This window comes from Callospermophilus lateralis, unplaced genomic scaffold, assembly GCF_048772815.1.
Source record: "Callospermophilus lateralis isolate mCalLat2 unplaced genomic scaffold, mCalLat2.hap1 Scaffold_63, whole genome shotgun sequence".
Lineage (NCBI taxonomy): Eukaryota > Metazoa > Chordata > Mammalia > Rodentia > Sciuridae > Callospermophilus > Callospermophilus lateralis.
In genome coordinates this window covers 1,335,945-1,354,480 of record NW_027514713.1, presented here as the reverse complement: position 1 = coordinate 1,354,480, position 18,536 = coordinate 1,335,945, and the positions used below count along the sequence as shown (strand labels likewise).

Below are 18,536 nucleotides of genomic sequence, written 5' to 3'. Positions count from 1 at the left end.
CCTGCAGTGGTTGTCCCAGGCAGGGATGCATGGCGCCCTCTGCTGTCCAGTGCGTGGAGTGGCAGCATCTGAACCACAAGGGACCTATCCAGGGTGTCGGGCCTCTGCCAACAAAGGTCTGAATCACGACCAGCCTGGATACCAGCAGGGAGGTTTTGTATTGTGTGACCTTGTGCCATCACCAGTTTAATCATACCAGGACCTGCATGGCCATTCCCGTTGTTAGACTAGGTGGATGACCTAGCTGCACGTTTACTGTGAGATACTCCCAGTCCACGGAGATCCCACGGGCTGTTGTAAGCAACTCCATGAGGCCTGATAATGACCTCAGCCCCTCCACCTCTCCAGGATCCTGTCCTTCAACAACCTCATGCGGCTGGATGAGACGAGCCTGGCCAAGCTGGGCAGTTTGAGCATCCTGCACCTCAGCCACAACTCCATCAGCCACATCGCTGAAAGCGCCTTCAAGGGACTCAAGAACCTGCACATCTTGTATGGCATTCACTGTGGAGGTGACCGAAAGACAGCGTCCTGGGCAGGAGAGCAGAAGAGGGCAGAGCCGGCCCCCCAAAGGCCTCTCTGGGAGTTCTCTGAACTCCACTCCCAATGGCTTTGGGTGGGAATTGGACTCCAAGCTGATGTGTTATGTGTGCATAGCTGATGTTGAATGTCTTGTTCCCCTGGGTTGGTGCCTGAGGGAATGACAACCCTAAAGTGTGGTGTCACCAAGCAGAAGCTGCACATTGTGCCTGTCAGGACACTGGGTCCTGCTGTTTAAGTGAGCATCCCCAGGTCAGCAGCCACTGCCACACTGTCCCTGCAATCATTTTTTTTTCTTTGTATACCAGTGATGGAACTCAGGGGCACTGGACCACTGAGCCATGTCCCCAGCCCTATTTTTTATTTTATTTAGAGACAGATCACCTAGGGGAAAGGAACACTCCAGCAGCACCAGGAAGAGCTAGATTGAGAAACTATCAATGGCTGGGCTTGAGGGACTATCTGAGCTCAAAACCTGGAACAAGGAAGGGCAATGTCCACCTGGTGGTCACAGAGGGCTCTGATATTCTTAGTGGGAAAATACCTTCATTTAGGCCTGGCCAGTGGTGAGCTAGGATGGACCTCAAGAGTAGCTCACCTCCCCATTCAGAGGCAGATCCGGCAAGACCAGCCTCTCAAGCTCTCCAAAGGCAGGTCCAGGCCACCTCGCAGGGACTCTGCATGGCTCCTCTGTGCTGGCATGCTCCACACTGCCCAGGGGAGCCCTGCAGACTGGGGCCAGCCCATCCAGATGGGGCAATGCAGTGTGGTGGCCACATCTTCCAGCAAAGCCATGCCACAGAGTTCCCAGTGACACTTGGAGAAAACCCAGCAGAAGAGGGGATCCAAGCAGCATGGTTCCTTCCTTAAGTGGTCACTCAACACCAAGCACAGTGGTCAACCTAGAGCTGTGCACCAAGATCTGCTTTTCTCTTTCCTGTCTAATGCATAAAACTTCGCACACCATGACAGCAGACAAGACAAAACAGTATCGTGAACCCCAGGTGGGTGCCACACACCACTTGTGTTTTCATTACCTTCTCTGTTTTTCCTCACTGAGAGACTACCCAGCCTGTCTCTTGTGATGCTATTGCCTGCCTCACCCCCAACCCCCTTCAGGGGCCCTTGGAGACAGAGGGCCAGGTGGAACAAGTGTGTGTCCAATGGATTTTATTTGTTTGTATTAGTTATGTAGGACAGTAGAGTGTACTTTGACATATCATACATATGTCAGATCATCATGGAGTCTAACTTCCCATTCTTGTGGTTGGACATGATGTGGAGTTTCCCTGGTCATGTGTTCATAAATGAACACAGGAAAGTTCTGTCCCATTCATTCTACTGTCTTTCCCATTCCCATCCTCTCCCTTCCCCTCATTTCCCTTTTTCTAATGCAATGGATTTCTATTATTCCCCCAACCGCCCTTGTTTTGGGCTAGCATTCACAAATCAGAGTGAATATTTGACCTTTGTTTTTTGGGATGAACTCATTTCACTTAACACAATAGTCTTTGGTTTTATCCTTTTATCTGCAAATGCCATAATTTCATTCTTTAAGGCTGAGTAATATCCCATTGTGTATGTACACTGTATTTTCTTAATTTATTCATCTGTTGAAGGGCACCTAGGTTGGTTCCATAGCTTAGCTATTGTGAATGGGGCTGCTATAAACATTGATGTGACCATGTCACTGTAGCATGCTGATTTTAAGTCCTTTGGATATAGACTAAGGAGTGGGATACCTGGATCAAATGATGGTTCCATTCCAAGTTTTCTGAGGAATCTCCAGACTGCTTTCCAGAGTGGTTGCACCAATTTGCAGTCCCACCAGGAATGTATGAGTGTGCCTTTTCCCCACATCCTCACCAACACTTATTGTTAGTTGTATTCTTAATGATCGACATTCTGACCGCAGTGAGATGGAGTCTGCAGGGGGCCTTTGTAGGCCCTAAAGTGCATGCACCTTCAGCCTGTCGTTGCTCCTGAATTCTAATAGAAGGAAAAGTGTTTCCTCTCAGAAGGGGCAGGACTGTGTGTGTCCACCCTGGGATCTTAGTGCAGGTCAGCTTCCCCTGCCTCTCACTAGACAGGCTGACCTTGCGTTCTTTCTCCCCCCTTTTCCCCCACCCTGTCTCTTCCTGGATGTTTGGAATCTGCAGGACTTTGTTTGGGAACAAGATCAAGTCCATGGCTAAGAGAGCGTTCTCGGGGCTGGAAGGACTGGAGCACCTGTGAGTATCTTGCCAGACCTTGCCTGACCCCCAGGCCTGCCAAGGGTGGCCATGGCAAAGTCAGCTAGGATTGAATGGCATCTTTGTAAACTGAGAAACAGGCTGTTTAGAAGCAGCAGCTTCTTCAATGCTGGCCCTTATCTTGCCTGTGCCAGAGCAATCACAGAACACATGGCCAGTTGGTGTGATCCCCATGAATGCAGCTGGTGTGCGGACAATACCTTCCTCCCTCCGCTGCCCTGTGTCGCTGCTTCCCCCTCTCCTCCCTGGGCCCTGGTCTCCTCGCCACCCCCACAAGGCCAGCCATCAGAATGACACATACCCCACCCCACTGGGAGCTTCTCTGGATGTCCCTGGGAGTAAGGGGACCAGCCAGCCCTGAGATCTTTACATCCTTCTGGGGTAGCTCCTTCGAGTGGGTGGGCTTGAGTCTGTTTCCTCTTTGCACCAAGTTCAACCCCAGTTCTTCTGGGAGAGCCTGTGGCAGTTGACTTGCTGAGCAGGCCTGCACCCGCCTCTGCACTGCCCCTCAGACAGGTTGGGTCCCCGTGTAACCACACGTGCTGTCAACACGTGTGAGAGCCACCTCCTGTGAAGTTATCACCTCTGGGTCACATGAAACCAAGGCTGTCACGGAAAACCTCTGAGTCTCCTGGCTCAGACACGGGGCTGGCTGGAAGGGCACCTGGGGTTTATTGGCACAAGTCCTTGTGTTGTGTTTCAGGGACCTGGGAGAGAATGCCATCAGGTCTGTGCAGCTGGACACCTTTATCACAATGAGGAATCTTAAGGAACTGTAAGTACCGAGGCTTCCTGGGGCCCTTGTGAATATGAGGAAGAACTTCCAGAGTAACAAATCCTTGTAATTGCTTTATGCTCACGTTTTTAATAGCTATGATTGTTTATGGGTAGATGCAAGTTATACTGTTTAAAAAAAATACTATGGGGAAGCTGGCTTGGTGGTGCATGCCTATCATCCCAGCAGCTCAGGAGGCTGAGGCAGGAGGATTGCAAGTTCAAAGCCAGCCTCAGTAACTTATTGAGGCTCTAAGCAACTCAATGAGACCCTGTCTCTAAATAAAAAAAAAAAAAATAAAAGGGCTGGGGATGTGGCTCAGTGCTTAAGTGCTCTGGGTTCAATTTCAATCCCCAGTTACCCCCAGTTCCCAAAAAAGAAGTGGTGCTTACTTGGGATCAATAGGTAGAAAATACCTTTTTTTTTTTTTTTTCCTTTGGTGTGGCGGTACTGAGGATGGAACTCAGGGGTGCACCACCACTGAGCCACATCACCAGCTCTTTTTGAGACAGGGTATTACTAAGGAAGAACTGAACATTTTCAGAAGCTAGGGCAACCCCCGCTCCAAGCAGACAAAACAAGTTCTGGCCTCAAACTTGAGATCCTCCTGACTCAGCCTCCAGAGTTGCTGGTATCCCAGGTGTGCACCACACACCCAGCGACAATCTTTTTCTTAAAGGTTGATGTCGTGAATATTTTGGACCCTGGGCCACAGAGTCTGTGTAGAAACTCCTTGTCAAGGTTGTTAAAGCATAAAGCAGCCATAAATAGTACATAAGGGAACAGGTGTGGCTGTGTGCCATTGAATTTGTACCGCATAGCAGCAGCAGCCTGCAGGCTGTGGTGTGCTAACAGCTGTTTTATATAATGTCAAGTAAATTCTTTTCTAAAAAGAGGGTGATCACCCCTTTAGTTACCCCAGGGACACGTTCTCCTCACTTGGGTTTGCTTAAAGGGAAAAGCCCGCATGGAGAAGGGCTTCTTGAAGGAGCCGGGTGGGTTTGAGCAGCAGGGGCACTGATGGATGCTCAGAGTTGGGGTGCCATGTGACTGACTGGGGCTAGAGGAGCTCCCCAATATCATGGCCCAGGCAGAGCGATGGCCTCACCTCCTTTCCCATTGCCACACGCTACTGATTTTGTGGCCAATAAGTTCCATCTGTAATGTCAGTCCCCTGCAGGTCTCACTGAGTGAGCATTCTGAGATGTGCCTACGAGATGCCAGATGCCAGAGGGTGGTCATCTTTGTGCCCTGACCTAATCCCATTCCTGAGGCCACTCCAGGTGGACCCTTGATTGGGGCAGGGAGGGTAGGAAAGGGGAAAAGGCCCAATCCCCATGAATAAGAGCCCAAGAGGGCAGGCAACATTCCTCTGAGAAGAGGGGGTGCTCGAGCACTTGTCCCATGAAGAGCTTGTGCTGAGGAACTTAGGGTGCTCTTGCCAATGAGGGTCAAGAACCTCCAAATGGGAGCTCATGGCAGGCTCACTGGGGCCATGTGGCTTTGTGGAGAGCCACATAGGGAGGGAGCCTTCTGGGCTTCTTCCCTACTTCCAACCATGGCTGCTCTTCTCTTGTCCATCTGGGTGAGAGAGATTCTGAAGAACAGATTTCCCCAGTTCCTCTTCTTGACAAATTATTCTGCACTGTATGGGCTGTAGGGCTGGATACTGAAAAAGCAACTAGAGGGGAATGTTGGTTATAAAAAATCCCTGGGCTCAGGAGGCTGAGGCAGGAGGATCGTGAGTTCAAAGCCAGCCTAAGCAACTTAGTGAGGCCATAAGCAACTCAGCGAGATCCTGTCTCTAAATAAAAAATAAAAAGGGCTAAGGATGAGGCTCAGTGGTTAAGCACCCCTGAGTTTAATCCCCAGTACCAGAAAAAAAAAATCCAGATCTCCTGGGATGGGTGAGCATGATCTGTGCAGTTCATAACAACTTTTCTCTCCATGAAACTTCCAAATGAGTCAGGAGTCCAAAAGATCTGATTAAATGGGAAAAGGGTATCTTGGGAGAAAGAAGGGAGAAAGGAGAAAGATTCTTCTTTTAGGTTCTTAGGAGACTGTTGACTAGTGGAGAAGAACTGAACCCTTTAGAAACTTGGGCAACCCATCCTCACCCCCACCTCACAAAGAAAAAAAAACCCACACTGTCTGGCTCTGGCACTGAGCTTGGTCCCCACCTGGGTTCCCATCAGTTGCTGCATGGACCCAGCTGGGGCTGGCCTGGGCCCAGTCCTCTGGAGGGCCCAGAGGGTTAATTCCCATTTTTTCTTCCCAATGGCACAAGGCAGGTTGTGCTGTGCACTTTGTGGCCCTCTGCGTAAATTTCCACAAGGGATGATTAGAAACACACTTCGAGTTTGAGTCATGAAAATGCACACTCTTAGCCAGCGAAGTATTGGGGTGGCTGGAAAAGGGAGTAGGAGGGGGGGCATTTCTGTTGGTAGCTGTGGAGGCTGAGCTTTGCCTGAGTGCTGAAGACGGGCAGGAGTCAGTGGAGGCTGGGCAGCTCACAGTCCCCTCTTTCTAGTCAGCCTGGCTTTTGTCTCTAACTTATTGGGTGGTGTGGCCAGGTTGTCCTGGGCCCTGGCCCAGGCTCTGCCTGCAGGCTTTCCAACGCAGTGCCTTTGGGAACTGAAGAAGTGCCCCCTGGAGGTTGAGCCTGAGGAGATTCTGATAGTGGGAGTTCCTGCTTGCTCTTCACCAGGAAGGTGAGGTCCTGGTGCAGCGAGGCAGTCACAGAAGCTGTGCCTGGGACACTCTCCTCCCTGCACAGGAGTGAAGTGGGCATTTCTGTTCATCGGCTGCCATCCCACCCCTAGAGTAACTCCTTAGCAGGACGCAGAAAGTCAGCTGCCTGATAAATACAATCCAAAGCCTCAGGCCTACTCTATGGTCTGCCCTGGGCCAGGCCTCCCTATTATAATGGCTTTAAGATAAATCATTTCAGTTTTCAGAGAAGTACCTTCTGACCTTACCTCTGGGAATGATTAGGAAACAGGTTGTTCACTCTTTCTTGCTGATTGCTAGTTTGACACTTTCTTTGCTCATTGGAAGTCCTGGGGAGGCTGAGACAGGAGGATTGTGAGTTCAAAGCCAGCCTCATCAACTTAGTGAGGCACTAAGCAACTCAATGAGACCCTGTCTCTAAATAAAATACAAACTAGGGCTTGGGGATGTTGCTCAGTGGTCAAGAGTCCCTGAGTTCAATCCACAGTAACTAACAAACAAACAAAACCACATTCAGAGTGAAAGAGAACAGAAAGCCGGTCCCCATGGTTGCTTTGTTGGTCTGAGGGATGCAGCAGCTGGAAAAACAGTCTGGACTAATGGCCAGAACCATGTGTGTGGATTTCCTAGGCTTACTGTGCCCCTTTCTGTCACTGAGTGTCAGGGACATGACAGGGAAGCCACGTGTCTTTGTGTCTGCCCTTCTCATAGGTTGGCCACTGCTCTTCAGCTCAAGCCTGGGCTCTCCCAGGACCAGGGCAGCTAGACTCTCCGGGTGACTTATCTTGGTGTGTGACTCCTCAGGAAAGAATGTCCACTCTGATGGCCATTCTGATTTCTGTTTGAAAAGCTTATCCTCAGTTGCTGAGAAATGAAAAAGAAAATATTCTCTGTTTTAGTTGGAGGCTCACAAAACCCAAGTTGAACATTCCCCTGCTCCCTGGGCAGGGGCAGTTAACTAATGAGCACTATTTAGGGAGAAGGACTGCATTCTCCCAAATTCCTGAGTGATGCTCCTGTAGAGAGAGGGGCAGGCAGGTGGGACGTGTGGCTGAGAGGCTGACATTCAGAAGTAAGAAAACATGCAGCTTTGCCAGGTGTTGTGGAGCTCGCCTGCAATCCCAGCAGCTCAGGAGGCTGAGGCAGGAGGATCACGAGTTCAAAGCCAGCCTCAGCAACTTAGAGAGGCCCTGAGCAACTCAGCGAGACCCTCTCTTTAAATAAAAAAATTACAAGGGCTGGGGATGTGCTCGGTGGTTAAGTGCCTCTGGGTTCAATCCTTGAACCCAGCTTGGCCAGTCAAAAAGTAGCAGCCATAAAAGAAAAAAGAAGACATATTAGAACTTGTTGCAGGGTTGAGATCAAAGTCCCAGGGCTGGGGACTGAGTTTGGACAGGGAGATCTGTAGAGGTAGGAAGTGCCCTAGGAGGTGATCCAGCCTGGGGAGAGATGGAGGGAGAAGGGGAGTAGCTACAAAGTGCTTCTCCATGAGGTGACAAAGATATCTTAAAGTTGACTCTGGTCATTACAATACCTACTCGTGAATGCACCACAGACCATTCAGTTGTGAACTTGAAATAGGCGAGCTGCAGTGTAAGTGAATTGTTGCTCAGTAAAGCTGTGTGTGTGTGTGTGTGTGTGTGCGTGTGTGTGTGTGTGTGTATTATAAATATAATTTTTACCTGTCATAAAAATGTGTCTCTTTAAAACATGAACTTTGGATTTAGAGTCTTCAAAATTTGTGTCATCACTGATTTATAACATTTTCATCACTTCTGAAAGAAACCAAAACCCCATGCTTTAGTAGTCATTCCCTCTTCTCCTGGCCACCAGCCGTGGCGGTCACTAGTCCACGGTTGTGTGTGACCTGCCTGCTCTGAACAGTTAACATGAGTGCCGGTGGACGGCATGTGGCCTGAGGAACTCTCCTTTTCTTACTTTGCCAGGTCTTCTCCCCCAGTGGGGGGATTGTATCTGGGGCTGAGCTACCCCCACCCCTGAGCATAGTTTTGCTTTATTTTCAGGTATAATTGGGCACAACACCTTTATTTTATTTGTTTATTTTTAATGTGGTGCTTAGGATCAAACCCAGCACCTCACACATGCTAGGTGAGCGCTCTACCACTGAACCCCAGCCCCAGCCCCAGCCCCTGAGCATAGTTTTAAAGCATCAGTTCCTTTTCTGTGAATGAGTGACATTCTGCTGTATGGATATACATTTTGTTTCATCCATGCATTAGATGGCGGATATTTGATGGTGCTTACTTTGGGGATTTTATGATTAATGTTGGTGTGAACATTCAGGCACTAGTTCTGTGAATTCTCTTGGGATTGCACCTGGGAATGAAATCTTTGGGTCCTGTGGTAGCTCTAGGTGTGACTAAAGAACTGTCAAACTGTTTTTTTCAATGTGGCTTCAGGATTTTACACATCTGCTGGCAATGTACGAGATTCTGGTTTCTCCTCATGCTTTCGGACACTTGCTATCTTTTTTATTTTAGATTTTGCTAGTGGGAACAGAGTAGAATCTCATGGTAGTCTTAACATTTCCACAATGACTCATGATGTTGAACAATTTTCTATATGCTTATTGGATCGTGCATAGCTTCTTTGGAAAAAATAGCTACTCAAGTCATTTATTCATTTCTCTATTTTGTTATGAGTTATCAATTCTGAATATTAGCACATTCAAAATTCTATATTTGTTATGAGTTGTCAATTCTGAATATTAGAATCTTCAGAATATTAGACCTCATCGGGTCTATGATTTGTAAATAGCATTTCCTAGTCTGTGTATTGTGGTGGTGGTTTTTCAGTTTCTAGAGAGTTATGCAAAAATTTCTTTAGAAATATTTTTAGGGCCAGGTGCAGTGGTGCATGCCTATAATTCCAGCAGCTTGGGAGGCTTAGTCAGGAGGATTTCGAGTTCAAAGCCACCCTTAGCAATTGCAAGGCACTAAACAAACAAACAAGAAAAGAATTCCATTTACAATATTTTTTTGGGGGGGACAGGTACCAGGGATTGAACCCAGGGGTGCTTAACCACTGAGCAACATCCCCAGCCCTATTTTGTATTTTATTTAGAGACAGGGTCTCACTGACTTGCTTAGTGCCTTGCCATTGCTGAGGCTGGCTTTAATCCTGCCTCAGCCTCCCAAGCTGCTGGGATTACAGGTGCACGCCACTGAGCCCACCTAATTGTGATATTAACTGTGAATTTTTCAGAGATGACCTTTATGAGGTTGAATAAGTTTCTTTCTTATCCCTAATTATTTGAATATTTTTATTATGAAAAGCTATTGAATTCTGTCTTGTGTGTATTCTATGTGTGTGTGTTTCTGAGATGATTGTGTAGGGTTCTTCCCCCCCCTCTTTATTTTATTGATAATGGTCTAGTACATTGATTTTTGAATGGTAAACCTTGCTTTCCTGGGATGAACTTAACTTGATTATAGTATGTGATTCTTTTTAGGTGCTGTACATTTCAGTTTGCTGGGATTTTTGCTGAAGTTTTTGCATCTATACTTATAAAAGACATTGTTCTCTAGGTTGTTGTTGGTGTGTGTGTGTCATGTTTTTCTTAGGTGTTTGTTGTTAGAGTAATAGTTGTATAAAATTAGTTGGAAGATATTCTCTTTACATCTACTTGTCAAAAAAAGAAAGAAAGAAGAAAGAAAGAAAGAAAGAAAGAAAGAAAGAAAGAAAGAAAGAAAGAAAGAAAGAAAGAGAAAAAAATACTTTGGAAGTTTTGGATTGGTTCTCTCTCTAAATATTTGGTAGAATTCACTTGAGTCTGAGCTTTTCCTTATAGGAATTTTTAAATTCTACATTTAAAAATTCTTAAATTCTAAAGTGTCTCCTTAGTGTTGAGCCAGAATTTGTTTCTTCTTGAGTCAGTTTTAGGAGTTTATCATTTCAGTCAGGTGGTCTGGTTAGCTGGGTACAGTTGTTAGAGTGTTCCCTATTTACCTTTGGCAGGAAGAAGGTCAGTAGTGGAGTGCCCTTTTTTGTGCCTTCTGTTTCTCCCTCCTGCCTACTAGTTGAGCTAAAGGTTTTTCAATTTTCTCTATATTTTCAAAGAACCAATTTTTGCTTTGAAGTAATTTTCTCATTTTCCTTTCCTCCTTCTTTCATTTCTGCTCAAATCATGATTAATTTCTTTTTCCTGCTTGTGGTGGGTGTAGTTTATTATTCTTTTTCTGGGTTCAAAAACTGGATTATTAGTCCTAAACTTCTTTAATACAGGCATTTCCAGCAATAAGTCCATGGGCACCATTTTAGGCGCAGCTTCCAAGACTTGAAAACTAAACGCATTGTTTTCATTCAACTCAGAGCATCTTCCAGTGTCCCTGTGACTTCTTCTCTGCTGTGCGGAAGTGCACTGCTTTATTTCCACAAGTTGCTTCCCAAATACTCATTTCACTGTGGATTAAAAAGTCATTCCATTGTCATCCAAAAAGATACTTTGTGTGATTTCCATCTTTTTAAACTTATTGGACCTATGTTTTGACCTAAAATATAGTCTTATCTTAGAGACTGTTCCGTGTACATTTTAAAAGAATATTCTGCTGTGGTTCGGTGGAGAGTTCCACGGGTGTATATTAGAACTAGTTGGTTAATACTATTGTTCAAGTCTTCTTTCTCCTTGTGCATCTGCCTAGTTTTTCTGCCTAGCTTTTCATTGGAAATAAGAGTATTATTGGTACATTGTCTGTTCTTCTCTTCAGTTCTGACAGGTTGTGCTCTACATTTTGTAAAGCTCTGTTAGGTGCATATATTTATAATTTTTATGTCTTCCTGATGAATTGACCCATTTGCATGATAAAATATTTTGTCTCATATTGGGTGACTGTTTAATTGTCTTAGGATCTAAACTGCCTCTTGTAGGTAGTGTATACTGTGTCATAGTTTTTTTTTTATCCATTATGGTTCTCCTTGCCTTTTGATCAGAGTGATTAATTTGTTTAATGTTTTGTTTTGTTGGAGCGGGGGGTGGGGCGTAGCAGGGATTGAATTCAGGGGCACTCACTTAGCCACATCCCAGCCCTAAGTTGTATTTTATTTGGAGACAGGGCCTCACTGAATTGCTTAGGGCCTCACTTTTGCTGAGGCTGGCTTTGAACTCACGATCCTCCTGCCTCAGCCTCCTGAGCCGCTGGGATTACAGGCATGCACCACCACAAGTATTTCTTGTAGGTCGGGTCTGGTAGCAGTAAATTCTCTCAGTTTGGATATTTTTTAAAATTTGGGAATATTTTAATTTCATCTTTATTTTTGAAAGATAATTTTGCTGCACCTGAGATTTCCAGACTTTTTGAATACTTTGAATATTTCTCCCTCTTGACCTTCCTGGTTTTGAATAAGAAATCAGCTACAAATACTTTCGAGGATCTCCTGTACATGATAAGTTATATTTTTTGTGCTGTTTTGAAGATGCTTTGTCTTTGGCATTTGACGCTTGACTATGATGAACCTAGGCTTTTTGAATGAATTTTGCTTAGAGTTAATTAAACTTTTCAGATATGTGGGTGCATGTTTTCCATCCAATTTATAAGTTTGGGTACATCAGGGCTTCAAACATACTCTCCTTCCTCCTTGTGTCCTGTGCTTGGTCTCGCATGATCTGTGTGTTGTCATGCTGAATGCTTTTGCACAGTTCTCTGAAGTTCTGTGTATTTTCTTCATTCTCTTTGATTCTCAGACTGGATATCTCTGCTGACATGTCTCAAGTTCACTGACTCATCTGCAAGCTCAGTTCTGCTACTGAGCCCTCTAGGGTGGATTTTTTAAAAATATTTTTAGTTGTAGATGGACACAATACCTTTATTTTACTTAGGTTTTTTTTTTATGTAGTCCTGGAGATTGAATCCAGGGCCTCACCCATCCTAGGCAAGTGCTGTACCAGGGAGCTACAGCCCTAGCCCTAGGGTGGATTTTGTTTTGTTTTGTTTTGGTTCTGGGGATTGAACCGAGGGCCTTGTGCATGCAAGCCAAGCACTCTACCAATGGAGCTATGTCTGCCCTAGGGTGGATTTTTAATTTCAGTTACTAGTAAATGCCATGGTTTGTATGTGGTTCATTTTTATAGTTTCTGTTCATTGATCATTTCTCTTGGGTAAGAAAGTGTTCTCATGCTTTAATTCTCTTACACATAGTTTTAGTTTTTCAAGAAATTTTATAATAGCTAATGTTGTTTAATTAGTCCAAGATCTCAATTTCCTCAGGGACAGTTTGTATTGACATTTTTTTCCTGTTTCATAATTGGTTGTTGAAAATTGGACATTTAAGATAGAATAATATGCTGGGCACGGTAGCACCGGCCCCATCCCAGCTGCTCAGGAGGCTAATGCAGGAGGATCTCGAGTTCAAAGCCAGCCTCAGCAACTTAGTGGAGGTCCTCAGCAACTCAGTGAGACCTTGTCTCTAAATAAAGTACAAAATAGGGCTGGGGATGGGGCTCCATGGTCGAGTGACCCTGGGTTTAATCCCGAGTACCAAAAAAAAAAAAAAATGTAAAATGACATGGCGAGTCCCGACTCAGATCTTCCCATCCTCCCCCAGGTCTTGCTGGCCTATCACCATTCCTTTAGGGCCTCTCCTAGATGAGTGTCGTGGAGCCTGCTCTGTACAACCCCTTGAGTTCCTGGTTGGCTTGCTAGTGAGTAGCCAATAGGTGGACACAAAAGTCCTTAAGTCACCCCAATCAGCAAATCCTGTGTCCTTCACCCAGTTTGTGCATGTATGTGCTGGCATGTGCTCTCACTTCCTGCTTGTGCATGTCTGCCATCTCAGCACAAGCAAGAAACGAGGGCTCCCCCGAGGTCTTTCCAGGGTGTGTGTCCACCCTGCACGAGGGCGTGCCCTTCCTGATTCCCAGGACTCTGGTGGACCTCACAGGGCTTGCTGCTGGCATCTCCTTCGCCTGACTTTCCTTCAGTTTCTTGACCACTGTCCTGTTCACCCCGACGGGCACACTCACCTTGGACAGTGGCATGGTTACACAGTGGCCACTATTTTCATCAGATGCCTGGGGACAGGGCTTTCTGTGGTGAGCCTTCTTCATGAGTGGGGCTTTCCAGGTCTTGGCCTGACCGGTCACACAGTGACACTGCTCTTATGGGGCTTTTGGGGAAGCTCCACCTGTCCCCTCAATGGTTTCTAGCTGCTGAGTCTGAAAGCTGTCACAGAGTGGGGTGGAGGCAGGTGGGACTTGGGTAACTCACAACACCAGAGAACTCCTGTCTCTTTCTAAGAGGCCTCCATTTTCTTGAGTCCACACCCCATGGATCATTGTGTTTGATTTTCCAGAAATCAGAACCGTTGATTTTGACCATTTTTCAGTACTTTTATCATTTGAAGGAAGTTCAGATTTCTGGGAGTTCCAACATTCTGGAAGCCATTGTGCCAGAGTCCTTTGTGCGGACACGACAAGTGGCACATCTTGTGTGGCCATGTCAACAGGTGCAATGGGTGTTGGCCTCAAGGAAGCTTCCAGAGGGCTGGGTGACCGGGCGCTGGTGGCCCATTTGTAGTCCAGGGGTATGCTCACGGCCTCACCTGAGTGGAGCCTGGTGTCCCTTGCCTGGTTTTGTGCGAGCATGACAGCAGCTGGTCCCTGTCTCTTAACGGTGGCCCTTCTCTCCCCAACGACTTCCCAAAGCCACAGATCATCACCCAGCCAGAGATGACAATAGCCGTGGTGGGCAAGGACATCTGGTTCACATGCTTGGCAGCCAGCATCAGCAGCTCCCCCATGACCTTTGCCTGGAAGAAGGACAACGTGCTTTTCATCACTAATGTGAAAATAGATGACATGGGCATTTACAGCTGTACTGCCAAGAACTCGGCAGGCTCTGTGTCAGCGAATGCCACCCTGACAGTCTTAGGTTCAACCCTTGGTGTACTCTGGGGGGTGTGTGTGCTCATGTGTGTGTAGGGGTCTGAAATGATACTGAGGGGAAAGCCTGCGGAGTTGCTCTGTGGACCTTTGGGGTTTCAGGGAAGTGTTGCTACTGTTTGAAATTTGGGGCTGCTTTTAGTAATTTTTCCTCTTTTAAAAAAAAAAATTGTTTTGGGTCCTGGGGATTGAACCCAGGGGCACTCAACCACTGAGCCCCATCCCCAGCCCTATTTTGTATTTAGAGACAGGGTCTCACTGAGTTGCTTAGGGCCTTGCTAAATTGCTGAGGCTGGTTTTGAACTTGCAATCCTCCTGCCCCAGCCTCCTGAGCTGCTGGGATTACAGGCAAGCCCCACCACCCTGGCTCCTATCTCTTTAAAAAGAGTAAAGGCCAGTGCAATGTCAGAGCCTTGAGCAACTGGTGACCAAAGAGCATGCAGGAGGGGTGTGGTCTTACTCAAGAACAGGGACTCAGGACAGTATGGGAACAGGAACTTTTATGACCATAGAACAGCGATCTTCTGAAAAGCTTGTCACTCTGACAGAAGCCCTCAGGTGGGATTGTGCCATGTTTAGATAACCAAGCAGACCCACAGCACTGAGGCCCCAGAGTGAGTGTGCTGTCCCTTGATCTCTTGCAGAGACCCCATTCTTGGTGGTACCCTTGGAAGACCGCGTGATGTCTGTGGGGGAGACAGTGGCCCTCCAGAGCAAAGCGACTGGCAGCCCCTCCCCCCGCATCACCTGGCTCAAGGGGAACCACCCCCTGAGCCTCACCGACAGGTACCACCTCACCCCCAGCAACCTGCTACTGGTGGTCCAGAACGTGGTGGTGGAGGACGCGGGCCAGTACACCTGCGAGATGTCCAACACGCTGGGCATGGATCGCGCTCACAGCCAGCTGAGCATCTTGCCCACACCTGGCTGCAGGAAGGACAGGACCACCATGGGCATCTTCACCATGGCCATGGTGTGCAGCATCGTTCTGATGTACTGGTGTGGTTGTGCATCATCTACCAAACCAGGAAGAAGAGCGAGGAGTACAGCGTCACCAACACAGGTGGGCACAGTAGCCGTTCATTTCCAGGGCAGGAGAAGTCAGGTCCACACTCCTCGTCAAGAGCTCTTGTGCTCTGGGAATTCCAGGACCTCTGGGAATGTGGTTATGGAGAACTGAAGCCTTGGTCCTGTGGACACTGGGTTCATACTCTGGGCAGAGCCAGAAATGGAACTGCCTTGGGGCTGGGGCTGGGGCTCAGTGGTAGCGCACTTGCCTCGTATGAGTGAGGCACTGGGTTCGATCCTCAGCATAGCATATAAATAGATAAACTAAAGCTCTATTGACAACTAAAAAAAAAAAAAAAAAAAAACAGGACTTCTTGCTGATGTCCTCCTCGTAAGCGGAGGTGGATTGTCCCTGAAACGTCAGAGTGCTGTGGTTTTGTTAGTTCTGTCTCCCTTCTTGTCACTCTTCCCCATCTTTTGTGGTCTCGCATGCTTCTGACCTGAGCTCAGGTAAAGCTCGGATCTGGGAGGGCCTCCTACCTGCACCGACTCCTTGTCTCTGCACAGCCTTGATGGCTGTTGCCAGGGGATCCTGTTCGGGGCCTGATGGTGAATGCGCATCTGCATCTGTATTCACCACAACCCTGGTATTTCATTGTCTTATCTCCTTGCAGATAAAACCATTGTGCCACCAGATGTTCCAAGCTACCTCTCTTCTCACAGGACACTTTCTAACCAGCAAGAAACTGTGGTCAGGACTGAGGGTGGTCATCAGGCCAATAGGCACATCGAGAGAGCAATGGTAAGGCCTCTGACACAGTGAGGTGGAACTCTATCTAAGTGACTGTCCTCCGTAGGTGGAGATGGCCTCTAGCTCCATATTCAGGTGTCTGACTTAGGTGGGAGGGAGCGTCAGGTGAACAAGGTGGCTGCTGGCCCAGCCCTCTGCTGTTCAGCTTAGTCCTGGTCTGTGCAAGCTCTGCAGAGGTTTCAACATCTTGTCTCTCAGGAAGGTCACCATCTGGGCTTAGCAGTAAGCCACCCAGTCGGGATAAGGTAGGACCACTGTCAGAAATAGCTGCAAGGGACACCCCAGGCCCTGAAACCAAGCCATGTTTCCACAGTTGGCCCTTGGTATCTGTGGGTTCGAGTCCCTACACACTAGAAATATCAAGGGCAGAGAAGGTGCACGAGCATGCAGCCTTCTCTTCCTTGTCGTTATTCCCCCAAAACACAATCCAACAGCTGTGCATACAAAGTTAAATTTTACTAGTCACGATGCTTAATCTAGAGGTGACTTACATGTGACAGTGTATGTAGGTTATGTGCAAATGTTATGTTATTATATACAAGGGATTTGAGCATCCCTGGATTTTGGGATCTGTGTGGGGCTCTGGCACCACGAAGGTACCAAGGGATGCGAGTACAGGGGCAGTGCCCACACCTGATCTGTATTCCAGACTCGCAGGGAAAGCTCTCTGCAGGGGGGTGCTGTTTCAGTTGGTGGGAGATTGTGAGTGCTTGCTGAGCTGAAGGCCAGGCCTGAGAGAGCTGCTCCTCTAACATGGCTGCAGATGCTCAAGGTCTGCTTGCTGGGAAAGTGGTACTAGAAAACAGGCCCATTGCCACAGTAGTGACTCACCACTGATAGAGAGACTAAAGCAGCAGTCCCACCTATCCTGCTCCTCAGGATCACTGAGACACTCTGCAGTTTCCAAACCGTGTAGTCTGTTGCAATTGTTTGTCTGAGAGATGCGAGCCTCTTCCCAGAGGATGATGTCCACAGCATCACACAGAGGCAGCCCAAGCTCTGTGTTGGGTACAGTAAAGAGTCCTGGAAATTGACAGAAAAAGCCACTGGGACACCTGGTCCACCTAAGATGGGTAGGTGATGCTTCCACCAGGAAAAGCAATGCCATTTTAAAATCAAGATCTGGGTTGACCCACTCACTAAATGAAGAGCAGGGAGATGCCTACATTTCCATCTAGCACTCTCTGAATTTGGTATTTAGTATATGAACAGGAAGCTCTGGCCTGGTGCCCTTTTAATTCTAAAAGAGTGTGTCTCTTAGTTCCTATTTATGGTAGAGTAAACCTGAGCAAGAATTTTCCAGAATAATAAGCAACATAGGGGGTTTTAGTATCTGTTTACCAGTGCTGTTTTGAGGCTAAATTTCTAATTGTTCAGAAAACTTTTAACCCTGCATAGTACCTAATTCAATTGTTGGGGTTTTTTCTTTTTTTTTTCTTTTGCCTCTGATCACAGTAGCGTGACTACATTCTCTAAGTACAAGTTTAGCTTAATCTGGGGCATGTGAGCAAGAAGGACCCTATCTCCAATAACGGCATGGTGTGTGCCCAGCCTTTCCTGTGAAGGTCTTTGGGGAGGGGGCATTTGCAGGGCCGGGGGGCAGGACCCCACTTGGGTGTGGGTGGGTGGCCTGTTCTGTGGGAGTTGCCCTGACCTGGCTCATCTCTCCTTTAGAACCCAGGTGGCCCTCTCATGTGCAGTGACTGCAATGCTGACATGGACAGTTAATCCAAGGAGCAGGCCTCCCACTCTCAGCCCACATGCAGGGACAGCACACAGCCAAGTGCACTGTGTGGCCAGGATCCCAACCAGGGCGACGGAGGAGATTCTCCACATCATCCTTGTAGATGGGTCCCTCTACCCCAGCAACCACGACAGAATGCTGACATCTTTGAGGAAGCCGGCAGTGTCCCTAGATGGAAAAGGTGATCTCTTACTGTCCTCCTGGCCTTCCTGGCAGCTGCAATGACCACCACAGCTGGTCATGCTGGAACTTGGCTCTGACAGCCTACTTTTTCCCCAGGGGGCTCCGCCTGGACTCTATAGTGAGGCTGTGCGATGCGGACCCCGCAGACCTGCAGCCCTGCCCTGCGTTCCCTTCAGGCATCAGGGAGCTCCCAGAGGCCTCCTTGGCCTTTCCTGCTGTCTCCAGCAAAGCCCAGCACTTGCTCCTTTCCAATGGCCACCTCCCCCAGGTGTGTGACTCCAGTCCCAAGTCCACACCACTGACAGGATAGCTCCCTGGGAAACAGAGGGGACCACTGCTATAGGTGCCCACAAGCTAGGATCTGTCTACCTAAGCTCTTGTCACACCAGTGTCCATGGGAAGGAGAGCTTGGGAGGCAGCCTGGGGTCAGCATCACTGAACTGTACATAGTTGGCACTTCCATGTGGAGCATGAGCTGGGCAGAGGACTTGCATCTGAAGCACAGAAATGCAAGAGGCTATTTGTGTACAAAAGCCAGAAAAAGTATTTGATAAGGTTGTACATAAGAGTTTCCAGAGATTTCCTATATATTATAT

General features: G+C 47.6%; 1 pseudogene; it reads left to right on the top strand.

Annotated features, from left to right (window-relative positions):
• The window catches only part of LOC143389521 (leucine-rich repeats and immunoglobulin-like domains protein 1), an 82,113-nt pseudogene extending 63,830 nt beyond the window's left edge, over positions 1 to 18,283 (top strand).
• Positions 18,284 to 18,536: the final 253 nt, after the last annotated feature.